Genomic DNA, 19,951 nt, shown 5'->3' on the forward strand with positions numbered 1-19,951 from the left:
ATAGTCATTTCTCAACACTTTGACCAACTAAGAGTTTTTGCCTTATCCATCACCCATTGCAAACAGCAGCTTCTGGGTTTTTATTGTTTGTTTGTTTGTTTGTTTGTTCACATGTTGTCAGCAGTCAGGGTTTACAGAATCTGGGTTCTTGGATACCACATTCCCCAGCCTTCAGTTCAGACTCTTTGACTTTACTCTCCTGAATTATAAATGACCCAGGGAATGAAAAAAACACAAGGATATGAACATAGCCCAGGCTTTCTTCACTTTCAGAAAGCCTAACTGCAACCTTAATATTCATTCATATAAAAAGAGAGACCCTCAGAAAAGGAGAGGAAGCAGAAGACAGCGGTCTTTCCCATCCACTGCCCTGTTCTCTGTCATCCATCACAATCTCCCTAGGTATCTGTGACCACTCATCCCAATAACCTCAGCTTGTTGCTTCAAGTGTTCATACAGTTTGCATATTTCAGTTTTCTGTCGAACCTTTCTAACTGAGTATTTCTGGAACAAATCTCCAGCATGTCCTCTAGGCAGACTTGTTTATGAGTTTTCCATTTAATCCCCAGCGACTTTGCACAAGTGATTTTAGAAGTGTTACAAACCCAAACAAGTTCCTGGCCAACTGCAGTCTTTCACATGAGATCATGGCTTTAAATCTCAAAATCACAGCATACCTTGTTATTAATATCAGGGGATTTCAGCTCAACAACACAGTTCTCTGGTCGGCTACTAGAAATGCAGGTTTAACATCCTCCAGACTGTGAAATTAAAAGGAAAATCCTAAAAGCATGAACATTTCCATTTCATTAGAACTGCACCTTTCAATTTTTATCCAGCATCTCGAAACATCACATCCCTGAAGGTCCAGGATCCATGTTGGAGGAATCCTGGTACAAGTAACCACATCTTATCTTTTTAGCTTCAGTGCTATTGCACAATGAGCTCTTGTATTTGTTTCCCCTTTGCCACTGTAATAAAAATAGTATCTTCCCTGTTTTCTTTGTGTTGGAATTAGTCACGAGCTTTTGTTTGCCCAATGGAATATTAGGGAATGTCATGTAGCAATGATGAAAATGGTGTCCGTGCCATTGGAGCTGAGCTCTTGGAGTTCCACCAGAATCATAAGATACTTGTCACTGGACCAAGAAGGAGAACGAGAAGAACAGAGCTTGCAGCTCCTGCTAGACCTCTCAGAGCCAACCTAAAGCCAACCCAGCACATGAGCTTATGATTTTATGTCATTATCATCCCTTAGAAGTCTGTTTGTTTTCTAATGAGAGATGGAATGGGGTGGATCCAGATGGGAGGGGAGAAAGGAGGGACTGAAAAGAGTACAAGGAAAGGAAACCATAATAATAATAGCCTAGTGCCATGAGACATTGGGACATCACAGCCACTTGTTACAGCACACTTTGGTTGTGGCAAAGTTTTCAAGGAGCAAGTACGTGGACTGCAGGACTGTCAAACACTGACTCCTTATTGCCTGGAGCCTACCAAGAGAGGAACCAGGTCATTCGCCACTAGATGTGTAGTCTTTTGCCTCCTGCTGAGGAGAGTAGCATTAACTGAGAACGGGACCCCTGTTGAAGGAATCAGAGAAAGAACTGGAAGAGCTTGAAGGAGCTCGAGACCCCATATGTACAGCAATGCCAACCAACCAGAGCTTCCAGGGACTAAGCCACTACCCAAAGACTATACATGGACTGACCCTGGACTCTGACCTCGTAGGTTGCAATGAATATCCTAGTAAGAGCACCAGTGGAAGGGGAAGCCCTGGGTCCTGCTAAGACTGAACCCCTAGTGAACTAGACTGTTGGGGAGAGGGCAGCAATGGGGGGAGGGTTGGGAGGGGAACACCCATAAGGAAGGGGAGGGGGGAGGGGGATGTTTGCACGGAAACCGGGAAAGGGAATCACATTCGAAATGTATATAAAAAATACTCAAGTTAATAATAAAAAAAAAAAAAAAAGAGTGCATGGCCACATCGGAAGAGTTATGCAACCTTGACTTATAATTTGTTATTACATAACACCAAACAGCTCTAAAAGATAATTTTTTCCTTTTATTTTTTGTTGTTTGTGTGTTTGTTTCTTTGAAAAAGAGCCTTGTGTGGCCCGAGGTAGCCTCAAACTCACTATACAACTAAGGATGCCTGAGGACTCCAGATCCTTCTGCTTCCTCCCCCTGAGCACTGGGTTTACAGGTATGTACCATCATACTCAGTTCTTCCATTTTGTTTTATACTCTCCTTCCCTGACCTTGTCTCTATTCCACAGATAAGAAAACTCCCTTCTGAGAAGGGCAGAACTGTCCCAATGTCATGCTGTGCTGAGAGGAAAAAAAAATCTAATCTCTGCTGTAATAAAATGCCTTAGAATTTATAAGAATCAAGAATTCCCAATAAGCATATAATTGAACTTGTTTTTACTGCTGTGGTAGAACTGGGCTGAAAATTAAAAATTCATTACCTAGTGCAGTTTACAGAAGCTATGTTTCAGCTCTTTGGAAAAGGGCTCCCAATTCACTCAATTTAACAAACATAAGAACACAAACATTACCAAACCAGGTCAGATCCCCAGGACCTTCAGCACAGAGTTCTCTGACAGTTGAAAAGGCAAAGTTGTCCTTGATGAAAAGTTAGGCTGGAAGCAAAAGACCCCTGGCTCTTAATAAATCATCCTGGATCTGTCATTCAAGCAAGCCTCTTGTACCAGATTTACCCTATCTCGCACAGACACACAGACACACAGACAGAAAGAGAGAGGCAAGCAGACAGACAGACACAGACATATGCACACATATATGCATACATACACATGCATGTAAACTATGAAAATTGGTAAGTAGAGGGTGCATTTTCACACCTTGAGACAATCTGCCTGGGCATAACTTCCTAGCCTATAAACTGAAATCAAAGCAATATAGAGATGTCACAGAGCCCAAGTGGCAAACTTCAGGGCAATTGGCTTATCAGAAGCTATGAGGTACGGTCCTGAAGGTACAAAATACCTAACAGAAAGTGAAAAGCTTTCAGTCCAAGAGTGAGACCATGTGAGGCTTTCAAGGGAACGGCTGCCATCAGCCAGAACAAAACAGAACAAAAGCACAAGAGTTAAAGCAGTGCTAGAGCAGTCGGGGAGGCTTGCCCAATGGAAAAGTTATTTAACACCTCATTAACTTCTCATACAGCACACTGACACACCGAAAGACTTCCTCTTAGGAGTAAAGGCCATTAACTAAAATAAGGTCTACTCTGGGCTTAGCTTGAATGACAAACTAAACCCTGGAAGAATTTGGAGGGAACTGCTTACAGGTTGAGTCCCAACAAACCACAGGGATATGGAAGCCATGCAGGCTTTTCCATGTGGCAAAAAAATCCATACAGCCAAGCCTACATTATTTAATAATTCCATTCTGTACCAAAGAAAAGTTATCCTCAGAGGTCGATGAATTAATTCAATGTGTCTGCAATATACCATCCATGAGTCATATGTGCTACAATGTTCAAAAGATACTAAAAAAGAAAAGGCAGTAAGACGTAAGAGCTATAAGATAGAATGGCTGCAAAATGCCACCTTCTAAGCATAATGTAACCATGGTGATCATGAACTCATAGCAACATACCTATGTGCCTACAGCCAATGGGCTCACACAACTCATGCTTGTTAAATAGTCATTTTAAAGGGAACAGTCCTCATGGAAGTAGAACCACCACATACTGTTGATCTGTTGGAGAGTGAAAGGCAAAATATACACTTGTATATCCACTGATGAGTTCATTAGGCTCAAATAGGTTTGTTGTAAACTCAAGGTCACACAAACAGCCCTCAGTACACTCCATGAGACACTAAACAAAACAAAAACTAGTTTTAAAAAAAAAGAAAAGAAAAAGAAGGCTTGTAGAGATGAGGACCATTGGACTGAGAATGGGGCCTCCAATGGAGGAGTTAGAGAAAGGACTGAAGGAGTTGAGGGGGTTTGCAGATCCATAGGAAGAACAACAAAACAACCAACCAGACCCCCAGAGCTCTGAGGGACTAAACCAACAGCCAAAGAGTACACATGGAGCGACCCATGGCTCCAACCACATATGTAGAAAAGGATAGCCTTCTTGGATACCAATGGGAAGAGGGGCCCTTGGTCCTGTGAAGGCTGTGATGCCTCAGTGTAGGGGAATGCCAGGGCAGGGAGGCGGGAGAGAGTGGGTGGGTGGGAGGGGGAGCACACTCATAGAAGTAGGGGAGGGGGATTGGATAGGGAATTTCTGGAGGGGAAACTGGGAAAGGGGACAACATTTGAAATGTAAAAAATGAAAATATCCAATTAAAAAAAAAGAAAGACACTGCTCAGAATACACCGTGTGTGTGTGTGTGTGTGTGTGTTTGTGTGTGTGATTGTCAAAGAACAAAATTTGCCAATAAATAACAAGTAAAATTAAAAGAAAATTTAAATGTCACCATGGTGAGCAAAGAAAATAGTAAAGAGACACTGACACTTAGACATTTATTCTATAGAAATGCAAACTTACTTATATATGTTCAAAAGCATGAACATGGCAGTTGATTATTCTGCCAACGGATCAAGATGTAGAACTCAAAGCTCCTTCTTCACTACTGTGTCTCCTTGTGTGTTGCCATGATGGTAATGGACTAAACCTCTGAAACTGATTATCAAAGAAGATGCTAGAGGCTGCCTTCAGAGGTTCCAAATCTGCATGCGCACTTTTGCACCTGTACAGACCAGAGGCTACATTAGCTAGAACAAAAATGTAGCCTGCCTGCTGCCACATGGCATATGTGGGCAAAAGACACCCAGAGGCTCACCTGGCACGTGGTCCACCCAGGGTGGAGGCACCACAATGTGATGGAGAGATGGTCGAGAAAGAGAAACAGACTGGTTTGAGCATTATGAAGAGGCAGAACTGAAGTCGGGAGAATTGAGAGGAGCAGCTTGATGTGAGAAGCCTGCCTGGCTAGGCCATGGTGAAGTTCTGCCCATGATGCTGCTGCTGAGGGCCATGTCTGGGTATGTCAACACACAGCACAGGGATCTGTGTCTGTCTGGGGCCCACATTACCACCAAAGGCCATACTGATGTATCTGGTCTACACTGTGACCTGGGACCATGTTGGTGTCCATTGACTTCACAAAACTGGCCATCCCCCACTAGCCTCAGCACTCTGGAGAGTGCCACCTTGCCCTGGCAGCATAGAATTGCTGATCCTAGTAGCATGGGTGTAGGTGAGCCAGCCCCAAGAACATGAGAGTGGAAGGGCTGGTCCCACCCTTTGCAAGCTAGGGCATTGGGTGAGCTAGCTGGGGCAGTACTGGAAAGCTTGCCCTGGTGGTATGGGTACAGGAGAACTGACAAACTGAGGAGATCAGCTACCACCTAGGCCCAGAACCAGGGCTTTGAGTTGGCCCACCCCAACCTCTACCTCATCTATAAATGACCGGAGCTCAAGAATGGGCCAGTCCTGGAGATCCAAAACTGCAGGATCTCCATGACACAGGGCACAGCAGGATATCCTAGAGAAGATATAACAGAATTGAGAGACCTTGATAGACCAATGACTCAGTGCAATGAACATTTCCAAGTTAAGATGTATAGACAAAAGGGTATACTGTATGGTACACTGTGATACACTGCAGATTCTATGATGATTTTTGTATATTATTGGTTTGGTTTGGTTTGGTTTGGTTTGGTTTGGTTTGGTTTGGTTTGGTCAGGTCAGGTCATGTTAGTTAGGTTGGGTTCCTTTTCAGGGGAGGTTGCAAGTATGGTGGGCAGATATGAAGAGACAGAGAGATGAGTGGGGTTGAGGTGAATGCTGTGAAATTCAAAGGATCAATAAAAAGGTCTGTAAATCAGTATATAAATAAATGCATGATTTCAGGGACTGAAACAATGCCTCAGCAGTTGGTTGCACTGGCTGCTCTCCCCAAAGACCAGGGTTCAATTCCTAGTACTCACAACCAACTGTAACTTCAGGTCTATCAAACTTCCTGGAACTGGATGTATAAATGGTTGTGAGCCTCCCTGGGGGTGCCATGAACTAAACCTAGGTCTTCTGGAAGAGCAGCCAGCCCTCTTAAGAGCTGAGACATCTCTTCTGCTCCATTATATCCTGGCAATTACACAAATTGAAAAATGTGTTTTAGCTGATAGGACAAAAAAAACTAAATCTAACTGTACATTAAATCTTAAAATAAGCATAAAATCTGGAGGGAAATGGGATACAAATGGAATAGTTGAAGCATACTACTTCTAAAGCATTGAAAAACAAAAAAATTGTCCTACTGCACCAATCCGAAAGTTTGCAAAAGGTTATATAAGCAGACTGTGCAGAGAAAGCAAACACAATTCACTATTAAATATGTGAAAGGATACTGAACTCCCTTTTTTCTCACCAAACTGGCAAAGATCAAGAACTTTGAGAACATGCCAAGTTGGTATTTGGGTTTATATTGCTGATAGAAGGTAAATTATTATGAATTTAACACAGGAAAAATGGCAGATCTATTAAAAAGATTAAAACATGTATGTATCAGTTCGCTGGAAAATTGTTTTTATAGATCTCTGTCTCTACCTTTGTCTCTGTCTCTCTCTGTTTTTCTCTCTGTGTCTCTCTCTGTGTGCCTCTCTCTCTGTCTCTCTGTCTCTGTCTCTCTTGTCTCTCTGTCTCTCTGGCTCTGTCTCTCTGACTCTCTCTCCCCCCCCCCCCCCTGTGTGTGTGTGTGTGTGTGTGTGTGTGTGTGTGTGTGTGTGTGTGTGTGTGTGTCTGTGGGTTTATCCCATGTGTGAATGGGTACCCATGGAGGCCAGAAAAAGGCATCAGATCTTTTGAAATTAGAGTTATAAATGGCTGGTCCTCTGGAAGAGCAGCAGGTGCTCTTAACCAATGAGACATCTCTCCAGACCCTGAACAAATCTACTTTTAAAAATTATTCCATAGGACCCTGTGCCACAGCTCTCTGTTCCCAGATTCCATTGGGAGAGACACGCCTGAGAGCACAGGTGAGACCAACACTTATGCTCAAATACCTGGCCACAATTACACTTATACCTAAACCACACAAGGACCCACCAAAGAAAGAGAACTTATTTCCCTTTGAATATCAATGCCAAAGTACTCAATAAAATTCTCAAAAACTGAATCCAAGGACGCATCAAAAGGATCATCCAAAATGATCAACTAGGCCTCATCCCATGGATGCAGGTATGGATCAGTATACAGAAATCCATTAACATAATCTACTCTATAAGCAAACTCAAAGGAGAAAAAAAACATGATCATCTCATTAGATGCTGAGAAAGCATTTGACAAAATTCAACACCCCTTCATAATAAAAAGTCTTGGAAAGATCAGTAATTCAATGCCCATACCTAAACACAGTAAAAGCAATATACAGCAAACAAGTAGCCAACATCAAACTAAATGGAGAGAAAATTGAAGTAACTCCACTAAAATCAGGGACTAGACAAGGCTGCCTGCCCATTCTCTCCCTACCTATTCAATATACTCCTCAAAGTCCTAGTCAGAGCAATTATACGACAAAAGAGGTCAAATTGGAAAGGAAGAAGTCAAAACATCACTATTTGCAGATGATACAATAATATACTTAAGTGACTCCAAAAATTCCACCAGAGAACTCCTACAGCTGATAAACAGCTTCAGCAAAGTGGCTGGACATACAATTAACTCAAACAAATCAATAGCTTTCCTCTACGCAAAGGATAAACAGGCTGAGAAAGAAATTAGGGAAACAACACCCTTCACAATAGTCACGAATAGCATAAAATACCTCTGTGTGATTCTAACAAAGCAAGTGGAAGATCTGTATGAAAAGAACTTCAAGTCTTTGAAGAAGATCTCAGAAGATAGAAAGACCTCCCATGGTCATGGATTGGCAGGATTAATATAGTAAAAATGGCCATTTTGCCTAAAGAAATCTACAAAATCAATGCAATCCCTATCAAAATCCCAAGTCAATTCTTCACAGAGTTAGAAATGGCAATTTGAAAATTCATTTGAAACAACAAAAACCCAGGATAGTGAAAACTATTCTCAACAATAAAAGAATATCTGGGGAAATCACCATTCCTAACCTCCAGCTGTATTACACAGCAATAGTGATGTAAAAAACTGTATGGTATTGGTACAGGGACAGGCAGGTAGATCAATGGAATAGAATCGAAGACCCAGAAATGAACCCACACACCTATGGTCACTTGATCTTTGACAAAGGAGCTAAAACTATCAAGTGGAAAAAAACAGAATTTTCAACAAATGGTGCTGGTTCAACTGGTGGTCACCATGTAGAAGAATGCAAATCAATCCATTCTTATTGCCTCATAGAAAACTCAAGTCCAAGTGGATCAAGGACCTCCACATAAAACTAAAACTAATCGAAGAGAAAGTGGGGAAGAGTCTTGAACACATGGGCACAAAAGAAATTTTCCTAAACAAAACACCAATGACTTATGCTCTAAGATCAAGAATCAATAAATGGGACCTCATAAAATTGCAAAGCTTCTGTAAGGCAAAGGACACTGTCATTAGGACAAAATAGCAACCAACAGATTGGGAAAAGATTTTTACCAGTCCTACATCTGATAGAGGACTAATATCCAATATATACAAAGAACTCAAGAAGTTAGATTACAGAGAATCGAATAACCTTTTTAAAAAATGGGCTACAGAGCTAAACAAAGAATTATCAACTGAGGAATCTCAAATGGCCGAGAAGCACCTAAAAAATATTCAACATCCTTGGTCATCAGGGAAATGCAAATCAAAATGACCCTGAGATTATATCTTGCACCAGTCAGAATGGCTAAGATCAAAAACTCAGGTAACAGCAGATGCTGGTGAGGATGTAGAGAAAGAGGCACACTCCTCCATTGTTGGTGGGATTTCAAGCTGGTACAACCACCCTGGAAATCAGTCTGGTGCTTTCTGAGAAAACTAAACAGAAAACTACCTGAGGACCCAGCTATACCACTCCTGGGCATGCACCCAAAAGATGCTCCAACATGTAACAAGGACACATGCTCCACTATGTTCATAACAGCCTTATTTATAATAGCCAGAAGCTGGAAAGAAACCAGATGCCCTTCAACCAAGGAATGGATACAGAAAATTGGTACACTTACACAATGGAATGATACTCAGCTATTAAAAACAACAACTTCACAAAACTCTTAGGCAAATGGATGGAACTAGAAAATATCATCCTGTGTGAGGTAACCCAATTCACAAAAGAACACCCATCGTATGCACTGACTGATAAGTGGATATTAGCCCAAAAGCTCAGAATACCCAAGATACAATCCACACACCACATGAAGCTCAAGAAGAAGAAAGACCAAAATGTGGATCTTTCAGTCTTTCTTAGACAAAATACTCATGGGAGGAAATACAAAGAGTGGAGCAGAGACTGAAGGAAAGGCCATCCAGAGACTGTTCCACCTGGGGATCCATCCCATATACAGACACCAAACCCAGTCACTATTGCTGATGCCAAGAAGTGCTTGCTGACAGAAGCCTGATATCGATGACTCCTGAGAGGCTTTTCCAGAGCTTGACAAATATAGAGGTGAATGCTTGCAGCCAACCATTGAACTGATAATTGGGTCCCCAGTGGAAGAGTTAGAGAAAAGACTGAAGGAGCTGAAGGGGTTTGCAACACCATAAGAAGAACAACAATATCAACCAACCATACCCCCCAGAGCTCCCAGGGACTAAACCACCATCCCAAGAGTATACAAGGTTGGACCTATGGCTCCATCTGCATATATAGCAGAGGATGGCCTTGTTAGGCATCAATAAGAGGAGAGGCCCTTGGTCCTGTCAAGGCTCAATGTCCAGGTATAGGGGAATGTCAAGGAGAAGAAGTGGAGAGGAGGGGTTGGTTGGGTGAGGGAGCACCCTCATAGAAGCAGGGGGAGTTAGAAGGTCTCTGGAGGGGAAACTGGAATAGGGAATAACATTTGAATGTAAATAAAAATATCCAATAAAAGAAAAAATGTTAAAAAATATTATTCAGTAAATATAGTTGCACATGTGCAATGACCTAAGAACCAGATACTTTATTGATTAAAGCTATGTTTAATTTAAAAAAAGCTATGTTTAGTTAACTCAGTGTGGGAGACAACCTAAAGACTATCAGCACCTGACTGGTTAAACAGAGGACAAGATATATAGTGGAATATAAAGTAGCTACTAAGGGGAAAGAGAAAGATTTCGAGTTCTGAAATGACCTGTTTTACATATAGCACATTTTCTGTTTGACTGGTATATATCCCTTTAATGTAGTGTTAGGTTTCATATGACCATATATTCACCTCTTGTCTCCTTTTCGCCTCTCCTCTCATTCTCTTCTTCCCACTAGTCTCTTCTCTTCTGTTAGAGTCTCCCCTTGGCTTTGAAATGAAACATTACATACATATTGTTAAATGATCAGCACAAGGTAGAAAACACACTGAGGTAGCCTATTTAAAATAAAAATGGATAAAAGATTCACAAGACTCCTTGAATGGAATAAGATATCCTCAGAATAATACACATGAAGCTGGTTACACAGGTTGCCACTGCAGTGAACCTGGTTGATGGTAGCTGGGAGGGAAAAGGGAAATGTGTCATGTGAATCCTTTCATTGCTTTAAAATTATGATCCATGAAATTGAATGACCTGTTTCTAAGTAGATGAAGCTTTTAATCTATCTAACCTCTGGGGAAGCAACGCATTTTGGCCTAGATTATTGGACATTGATCCTTTTAGCCACTGATTCTCTTCATGGTGCTACAGCAACAGATCCCATGAGATGGAGATCTACATAAGCCTAATCCTATCAACCGTGCCTCTTCCTCTAAGGTCAGCTATGGTACTATGGCTCTGGTCCAAGGAGGAATACAACAACCGAGTCAAGGGAATTCCCTTACACTGAAGACATAAATACACTTCTTATTTTATTAGTCTCAAAGTTTGACACTCTGCTACAGAGGCTAATTCTCTCATTTTTAATTAACCTGTGGAAGGTTAATCATTCTTTTTGTTAGAAATAACAGACACTGAGTCTAATAGAAAGGGTCTAGTATGAGCTGCTAAACTTTGCCCTAAACACCTACTCATGGCTAAAATAGTTAGATTCTTAGTCATAGAAATAAATAACAATAATGATAATAGCTAGTATTGATTGAACACACACCATGTACTTGGTGCACGTGCACAGAGTTTGGATATACTCTTCATGTAACCTACCCCAGGTACAACTGTTTAAGGATATACAGTTCCTGGAGTGGGTCACGGATTGGAAGGAAATAAACATGAATTAAACACACAGGCATGGCACATGCCCATGCTCACAAGAGATGCTATTTCTACTCTAAAAAGATTGGGGCTTAGAACCAGTGGAAGGGGAAGCCCTGGGTCCTGCTAAGACTGAACCCCTAGTGAACTAGATTGTTGGGGGAGGGCGGCAATGGGGGAGGGGTGGGAGGGGAACACCCATAAGGAAGGGGAGGGGGGAGAGGGATGTTTGCCCGGAAACCGGGAAAGGGAATAACATTCGAAATGTATATAAGAAATACTCAAGTTAATAAAAAAAATGCAAAAAAAAAAAAAAAAAAAAAAATTGGGGCTTAGAGAACTCAGTGTGCCTGAGCATTTGTCTCATTAGTGACAGGCTAAACAGCCCCAAATGTAGGTTTAGATAGGCTGACTCCAAAGCTCATACACAATTTCGTATCCCAGACAACCTCTAATTGAAGAACACGAACTGGAGAAGTGGAGGTCTTCTATGAAATTTCCCCCACTGTAATGTGGGTTTGCCCCACCATCTCCTCCACAGGCAGTAGCCACACTGAGTGACAAGGAGCTCGTAGTCACCCCAGGCATCCCAGTACACCCTACAACATCTTTAACTCTCGTCTTTCCATGGATATTAAACTCTGTTTCCCTAGCATTCCCTTTTGATCACTGGACAAACACATAATGGGCATCCTATTTCTTCATAGGAAGGCTCTAGCAGACTGAGGGTTGAGCTGGTATGACAGCACTCATGTCTCTACTCCTAGGAGTGGAGATTAGGGTTCTTCCTGGAAGGATTTTGGAGGTCTCCAAAGCCCCCGCCCCTCCAAAATCTCAGAAGTCCTCATTTTTAGGTTTTATACATCAATTCTGTTGAAGTGTAACCAACCCACAGTAAAAAAGAATTAAAAAAATACAGTTTAAAGTTGACAGTTTAATGAGTTTTGACAACACACACAGGCTAATAAAATCCATACCTCTATAGAAATATGGATGACCCATATCACTTTAGAGAGTTCCCTGGAGTCCTTTGTTGTAGAATAATCCCTGGTCTCCTTTCTATCACCATAGATTAATTTCTTCCCTATATTCACACAGTAATTTTGAGCCTTGGTTCTATTTTAACTAACTTCTAAGCATCATCCATGTTACTGTAAGTTGCAAACAAGCTTTACCTTTCTATCCCTTTGTCTATTTACTTATTTATTTGTATGCCCAAATGTAAGAATGTATCAGAATTTGGTTCTCTTATTTCTCCAGTTCATCAACATTTGACTATTCCCATTTGGGGCCATGCTGAATAGTTAGTATAAAACACTGTTTTACAAGGTTTTTGGGGGTGTGTGTGTGTGTGTGTGTGTGTGTGTGTGTGTGTGTGTGTGTTTCATTTCTCTTGGATAAATACCCAGAGTTCTTAGAAGATGGTTGCAAAATTGTGGTGTTTTTCTACTACACTAGCACATCTCATTCTGATTAACTAAATTAATTTTTAGGGAATTAAAAACCATAGAGAGGTCCCACTTCTCACCCATCAAAATTAGGCATAGTTTAAAAGATTGATGACCCAGAAAATTGGCACAAAGGTGAAAACTCACTCCTACACGAAAGATCAACAAATTGCATATTGAATGTAGGGTGGGCTGACCATCTCTAGATGAAGCTGTGCCCACGGTTCTAGACTAGATACTCAGGGTCCATCCATTCATCCAGCTGACTGTCCTGGTTCTTACTGAGCTTGCCATCAGCCAGCATTCCAAATGCTTCTGTAATTAGATTTGCTTTTATTTTTAATTATGTTCCTGTGTGTGCCTGTGCATGTGTATGTGAGTGTAGGTGCTTGTGGAAGCCTGAAGAAGACACTGGATCCCCTGGAGCTGGAATTATAGGGAGTCGTAAGCCACCTAACATGGGTGCTGAGAGGAGAACTGGGATTCTCTGGAAGAGCAGCACATACCCTAAACCACTGAACCATATTTCCAACTACCTGAACACTTTTCCACATTAACTGTTACTGAACATCGCTTCCAACCTGTTCAGTTCAGATGACTTGTACAATCTAAATGTTGGATGTAATTTTCCAATTTAATACAATGCAGCCAATCACATTTGTTCCCATTACAAAGGGGAAATCACTGTTTTCAATCAACTTAGTCAAAGAAACCTCATAAGAAAAACCAATAAAAATGCTTGTACAATGTCTATAAGGTAAAGAAAAACAAAATCTGCAAAGAAAAACAGGAATGTAAGTTATTAGGCACAAGAAATACATTGATTGTATTTTAGTCTAGAAAACATCCTAAGTAAGATCTTGTTTATTATCACAACTACAATGTTAGATAAATATTATAAACCTTCCCCTTTCACATCTATTAAATAATGGAGGAAGTTTAAAGTTAAGACGTCACTTGCCCTAGATCTTACAATTAAGTGATTCACATACGACTCAAAATCAAGTTGATGGTTGCAAAATTGTGGTGTTTTTCTACTACACTGGCGCCTCTCACTCTGACTACCTAAGTAATCTACAAGAAACCCTAATCCATTTGATCAGTTTGTAGTAAACTTACAGTTCTTTGACCCTGATCATTACAGTTAAAATGTGATAGGTCTTTTGAAGCACTCTGATTAGCATTTCTTTCATTGTGTTATCTGAGGTTGGCAATCTACCATTGAGCTAACAGCATCGTGAAATGCAAGAGCGTCTTTTCTGATCCTGCTCTGGGTATTGAAGGCTCTAACTAATGACATGGAGATGATACAGTTAGGGTGAAAGTGGGCTCTGGAAACAAAACAGAACTAGGTTCAAGCCAATCACTGGAGCTGTGTGGCATTTAGGAAACTCCTTCACCTCTCTCCACATTTCTCCATTTATAAAAATAGGTATGGCAATACCTGTCTTTTAATTATTCTAAGGATTTAGTTAGATGACATGTGCAGAGTCTGCAACAGCAAATCCTCAAGAAATGACATGTATGTCATCATTGCCACTACCATTAACAACAAAAATTAAAACCATGTATTCTGGATTCATAGACTACAATCCCAATTTTTCAGACTGCTTTGGCTGGGTAAAGGAAAGAGGGTTCTAGAGACTTAACAATTCCTAATAGTGTACTCTTCAATCCATAAAAGTTGATAATTTCTGAATTATATTTTCTGGGTCTAGACTTTCAGGTCCGAAATTGTTTGACGAGGCAAAATAGATGTGTATTTCCCAAGGAAACTCCATATAAAGCACATCTTCCCTATTTAAAATTGTTTACCATCGTGGCCTGCAACAAGTCTCTATTTTATTTCATTTAGCAGACATATTGTGAGCAAGAGGCAATAGAGGGATATTTGCCTCCTTTCACCCAGTAAACTGGCAGGAACTGGAAGAATCAGAAGGTTTAAGTCAGAGAACACCTCTTTTACAAATGAAAAAGGATTCACAGGGGAACAGCATGGAGGGGGGAAGCTGCAGAAAAAGGTGAGGCTGCTACAAAGGTTGTGTTCCCAGCCCAGGACGTCCATTCCACTAGCAATCTGCAAACTGTGTTTTATTAAAAATGTAATTTCCACAGTGTTCTTATTTGCCAAGCCTGTTGCAGGTGTTGACATTTGGAACCACATCATGGAACGCTGGAATCTTCCTTATCTGGCTAAATGTGCAGAAGTAGTTCTCTTCTCAAAAGGCATGCAGCTCTTCATAACAGCAATGCTATGGTTTGAATATGCTTGGCCCAGGGAGTGGCACTATTAGGAGGTGTAGCCTTGTTGGAGTAGGTGTGTCACTGTGGGTGTGGGCTTTAAGACCCTCATCCTAGCTGCCTGGAAACCAGTATTCTGCTAGCAGCCTTCAGATGAAGATGTAGAACTCTCAGCTCCTCCTGCACCATGCCTGCCTGGATGCTGCCATGCTCCTGCCTTGATGATAATGAACTGAACCTCTGAACCTGTAAGCCAGCCCCAACTAAATGCCCTTATAACAGTTGTCTTAGTCATGGTGTCTGTTCACATCAGTGAACCCTAACTAAGAAAAGTAACTTCTCATATCATTCACAGCTTAGAAAAGAAAGAACAGGAACTTGGGATCTCTTTCTCAGCCATCCCCATCCTACCCTAGTCTTACTACTGATTCCATGGTCACACAGCTGTCTCCAGGATCCCTAAGACTGGAAGGGACCCACCTTTGGCTTAATTCTGGGCTGTTACCAAATTTAAATTGTTAATACATGCTTTGTCCTAGAGTTCCCATGGTTTTTGGTTTCAGTGGGTTCAAAAAAACAGTACAGTCAGTCTTGCAAGCTACCCTACTTCCTTGTTCACTCCTTGCCAAGTCAAGATGTAGGGATCCTCATTCAAACCCAGAACTCTGGGTATCAAGGGGGCTTGGTTTCTTCATCTACAACAACAGGGGCAGCATCCACCCCACCTCACAGGATCACATGACAATTACAGAAGATAAACCGTGTGCAGCACTGAAGAGAAGGTCACCCCCTCTGGCAACTGCTCTTCCTCCATGATTCTCACAGTTTGAATGGAAAGAAAAGAGTAACAAAGCCCATGGCTTCCCCTGTGAGGTTGGCCCACCCTCCCAGATGGAGCCCTCTATTGTTTAATGAACTACATTGAATAAAAGAACCTTGCTATCCTTGTGCTCAGACTGCACTCTTTCCTAAGCTTCAATCATTCCTGCAACACTTTCAAGATTTCCATTGAGTCTCCCATTTTTACTAACTTCCAAGACTTATATAGATCAGTTTATCACCTAAAGTGATAAGTTTTTATCTTCAATACATGCTTATATTATTAATATATACTTTAGAGTATATAATTTCACTGTTTTTATGCCATCATGGAAAACCAGTATCCCACATCTTAGCATGCTAAAATGTTCATTCATGTAACTAACTCTTAGGTACTGCTGGTAGCACCCTTACTAACTAGCTTCCTCTTCCAAGGGATATTAAGCATTCTACGTGCAACTCGTAGCCCTGTTTCTCTTTCACAAGGTCCAGGAGAATGAATTAGAAGCAGCAGGGTCTCCATAGTTGCTTGCTGAATGAACAGTCTTAGTAAATTGGTAGGAGTAGCAATCCCTTGCAATGATGTTTATCCTTTAGCTGGGAGCCATCCTGAGGCCAGAAAACTCTCAGATCCTAAAAGCAATGGGATTTTTCTCTTATATATTTGGTTGTGAGCCTAGCCTTTAATGGCTGAGCCATCTCTCCAGCCCCAATGGAATTTTTCTCAAGATGTCAATGGACAGCCACCTGTATCAGTTTCCCAGCTCTCATCAAAATCTAGAGACTCTCAAGCCTCCGACTACTACAGCATAACCCAGTGGCAGGATCAGAAACAGAAGTAGCATTAGCAGCAACAGCAATACTAAAACCAGGTCACATTCATTTTCTTCACAGTACCAGAGAATCGTGCTGTATTTCCGTGCGTCATCTCCCTTAAGCCCTTTGACAAATATGTAAGACAGCTGCACTTAAAACCGAAGCCATTAAACTACTCAAGGGTGGGAAATGGATCTGAGACCTGACATCAGAACCCAGCTCTTAACCACCCGGATACATTCCTGTGTAGAGAGGAAGCTTCTAGAAATAGACCTAGCTAATGGAGCCACCACTTCCAGTCCCCTAGGGGCGTGGCTGCTCTTCCAAACAACTGGGTTCAATTCCAAGTTCCTATACAGGCTCACAACCATGTAGAGCTCCCGTTCCAGAGGATCCGGTGCTCTTTTCTGACCTCGGAGAACTGTGTTGTCATCACAAAAAGAGATGATTGTATGCAGCAAGTCATTTGGGCTGAAGAGATCTCAGTGAGTAAAGTGCTTGCTGCACACGCATGAGCATCTGAGTTTGGGTCCACAGCACCCACATAAAAGTTGGTTATGACATACATGACGGAGGATGCAGAAAAATCAGTGGGAATTGCGGGTCAGCCAGTGTGAGTCCCAGGTTTAGAAATCCTGTTTTAAAAAAGTAAGATGAACAGCAATGGAAATTACCCAGTGTCAGCCTCCGGCCTTGGAAGTTACACACACAGGCTTGTGCACCTATTTAAACATGTGCGTGCTTGTGAACACTTGCATACACACACACACACACACACACACACAGAAGTGGGGAGGGAAAGTGCTGGGTGCTCCTAGGAGTAATTAAAGTCTGATAAGCCCAACATTAACAGACACAGGTGCAGGCACTGTGCACTATCAGTCACGAATCTCAAGGGAAACAGGAAAACCATTGAGCGGGGCAGCATTCACACTTTAAATATTTAGTTCATCGTGGTACCTGCTGAAGGCTCCGGGCCAGAACCTGCAGGTCCATGCCCAAGGGAAACACTTACTTCATCAAACACCAACCACAATACAAGTGGCTTGCTCCGTACAGTTTTCTCTTCAGCTGGCATCACAGCCTTCTGAAGCCAGAAGAGGGCATTGGAGCCCTGAACTGGAGTTACAGATGGTTGTGAGCCACCATGTGGTTGCTGGGAATTGAACCAGGTCCTCTGGAAGAGCAGCCAGTGTTCTTAACCTCTGAGCCATCTTCCAGTCCCAATAAATAGTTCTAAGTAAATAAAGCTTTGAGGCTGACTGTTCAGAAGCCCCTATCTAATTTGGCCAAAAGGATTGACTCTACCTTCTTTGTAAACTGGATCTACAGTGTCGGTGACAAGCAATTTCTACAGGTCAGAATGTGTAGGAGAGTCTCTGGAGCAGTGGCTGTGGTGCACACGCCCTAGAATGAATCCTTAATCCCTAGAATGAATCCTTCTGCCGTTTTCCTTACCGTGAATTTTGCTGTTTGGCCTCGTGGTGGAAAAACCACCTACCAGCCTTTGCCCTGGGGCTGGAGCGAGGCTTGCATTTCAAGGATACTCAAAGACTCTGCAAACACACTGTCGGCCATATACAAATACAAAGAAGCATCTGCACTTGCTTGGCTCCGTTTCCTGTCCAGAGTCAGCAAAAGGCTCAGTCAGTTCTCTGCCAGGAGCAGACTTGTTACTTCGTTTTCTATTTCCTCAGCTCTGCAACCTTCTCCTTTTGATACAAGGTAGAGTCTGGTCTTCATCTGAGATTCTTGGTCTCATTAATAAAAGAATTCAAGAATTGATTCAAAAAGAAGCTCCAAGATAAATTTTTATTAGAGTTTGGTTTTTTTCTTTTTTTCTGTCTGTCTTTCTTTCCTTCTCCCTAACCCTAACCCTAAAAGAAAAAGCCCAGAGTATTAATGAAAGCATTCTTAGAGAAAGTAATGAATCTCTAAAACAAGATGACCGAGATGAATTTGATTTCTATCCTCTGAAAGCATCTATTTTGTGTTCTCTCAGTCTCAGTTTGGAAGCTCTCTATTTTCTTTTGAATGTAAAATCTTTACCAGGATAGTCTTGGCATAGATCTTATTTTAAGTCGGCCTGAAAAACTTGGGCAAACACTTACTTTCCATCTGTCTTAATCTCTGTCTGTGTTGCTATGACAGAATACCGCAAGCTGGCTAATTTGTTAGCTGCAGAAGTGCATTTGGCTCATGGATCTGAAAGCTAGAAAGTCCGAAACCAGGGGCACTGCATCTGGCAAAAGGCATTGTCACTCTGTCATTCCTATTGAGGGGAGCATGAAGGAAAGGGGTAGAGGGGAGGAGAAAAAAAACTCGTGAGTTACTTGTACAGAGCCCTTGTGACCTAACTTTAGACAGTATCTCATGTAGCCCAGGCTGGCCTCATCCTCATACCATTCTGGATGACCTTGAACTTATGATTCTCCTGCTTCAAGCCCTCAGGTGCTGGAATTGCCACCATGTGCCACTAGAACTGGCTGCCCAGTTCAGGTCCTGCAGGAAACGAAACCCAGAGCTAAACTTTAGCAGCTGAGCTGCACCCCAAACCCTCTGGTCACCTCTGCAAGGTCTCAGCTCTCCCCACCACTACCTGGGGGATTGAATTTCCAGTACATCAAGCTGAACAGATCCAGTCACCCTGAGAGCTTGTCGTTTCTCTTTCTCTGTTGTTTTAGAATGGCTCCTTTGATGCTCTTTGGATCTTTCTTTATGATCTCCTCTATATCTTTCTTGAGAATTACTATTCATAGTTCACACTCGTGTCCTCAGACTTCTCTGTCTTGGTTTTCTTTGCATCCCTTTCAGCCCCCCCCCCTATATTCTATAACATCTGAAATCCATCTCTGTTCTGATTAAGTCTTGCAGTGGGTGGACTCGACTCTCCAGCTTCCACTCCAGAATCCCTGCTGGGAGCTTCATTGTGTTTTACTTTCTTTTGGTACCACACATTTTTAAGGAAGTGATGACTTCTCCTTTTATCTCGTCTAACATAAATCATGTCCTGACTTTTGCATTTGTTCTCTGGGAGGCTGAAAAACAAGTCTATTTCAAAGCCAGGCAAGCATGGGGATATCTGTCCTGACCAAACTTAGGCAACCACTACTGGTCTCCAGTCAGAAAAACATCAGGGAAAAATACAGGTGTTTGCGTACTGACATTAAGACCTCGTGGCAGAGGCTAACATGCGACGTCTTCTTGATTCAGCCTAGAGACCAGAGAGCTTGTTGATATACTATGAGTTAGCAAAGGTACTAAATTGGGTGTTCTTGTGTTTCATTTGCTTCTTTGTTTTTCAATGAAGCCT

Source organism: Rattus rattus, chromosome 9, assembly GCF_011064425.1.
Source record: "Rattus rattus isolate New Zealand chromosome 9, Rrattus_CSIRO_v1, whole genome shotgun sequence".
In the NCBI taxonomy this organism is placed as follows: domain Eukaryota; kingdom Metazoa; phylum Chordata; class Mammalia; order Rodentia; family Muridae; genus Rattus; species Rattus rattus.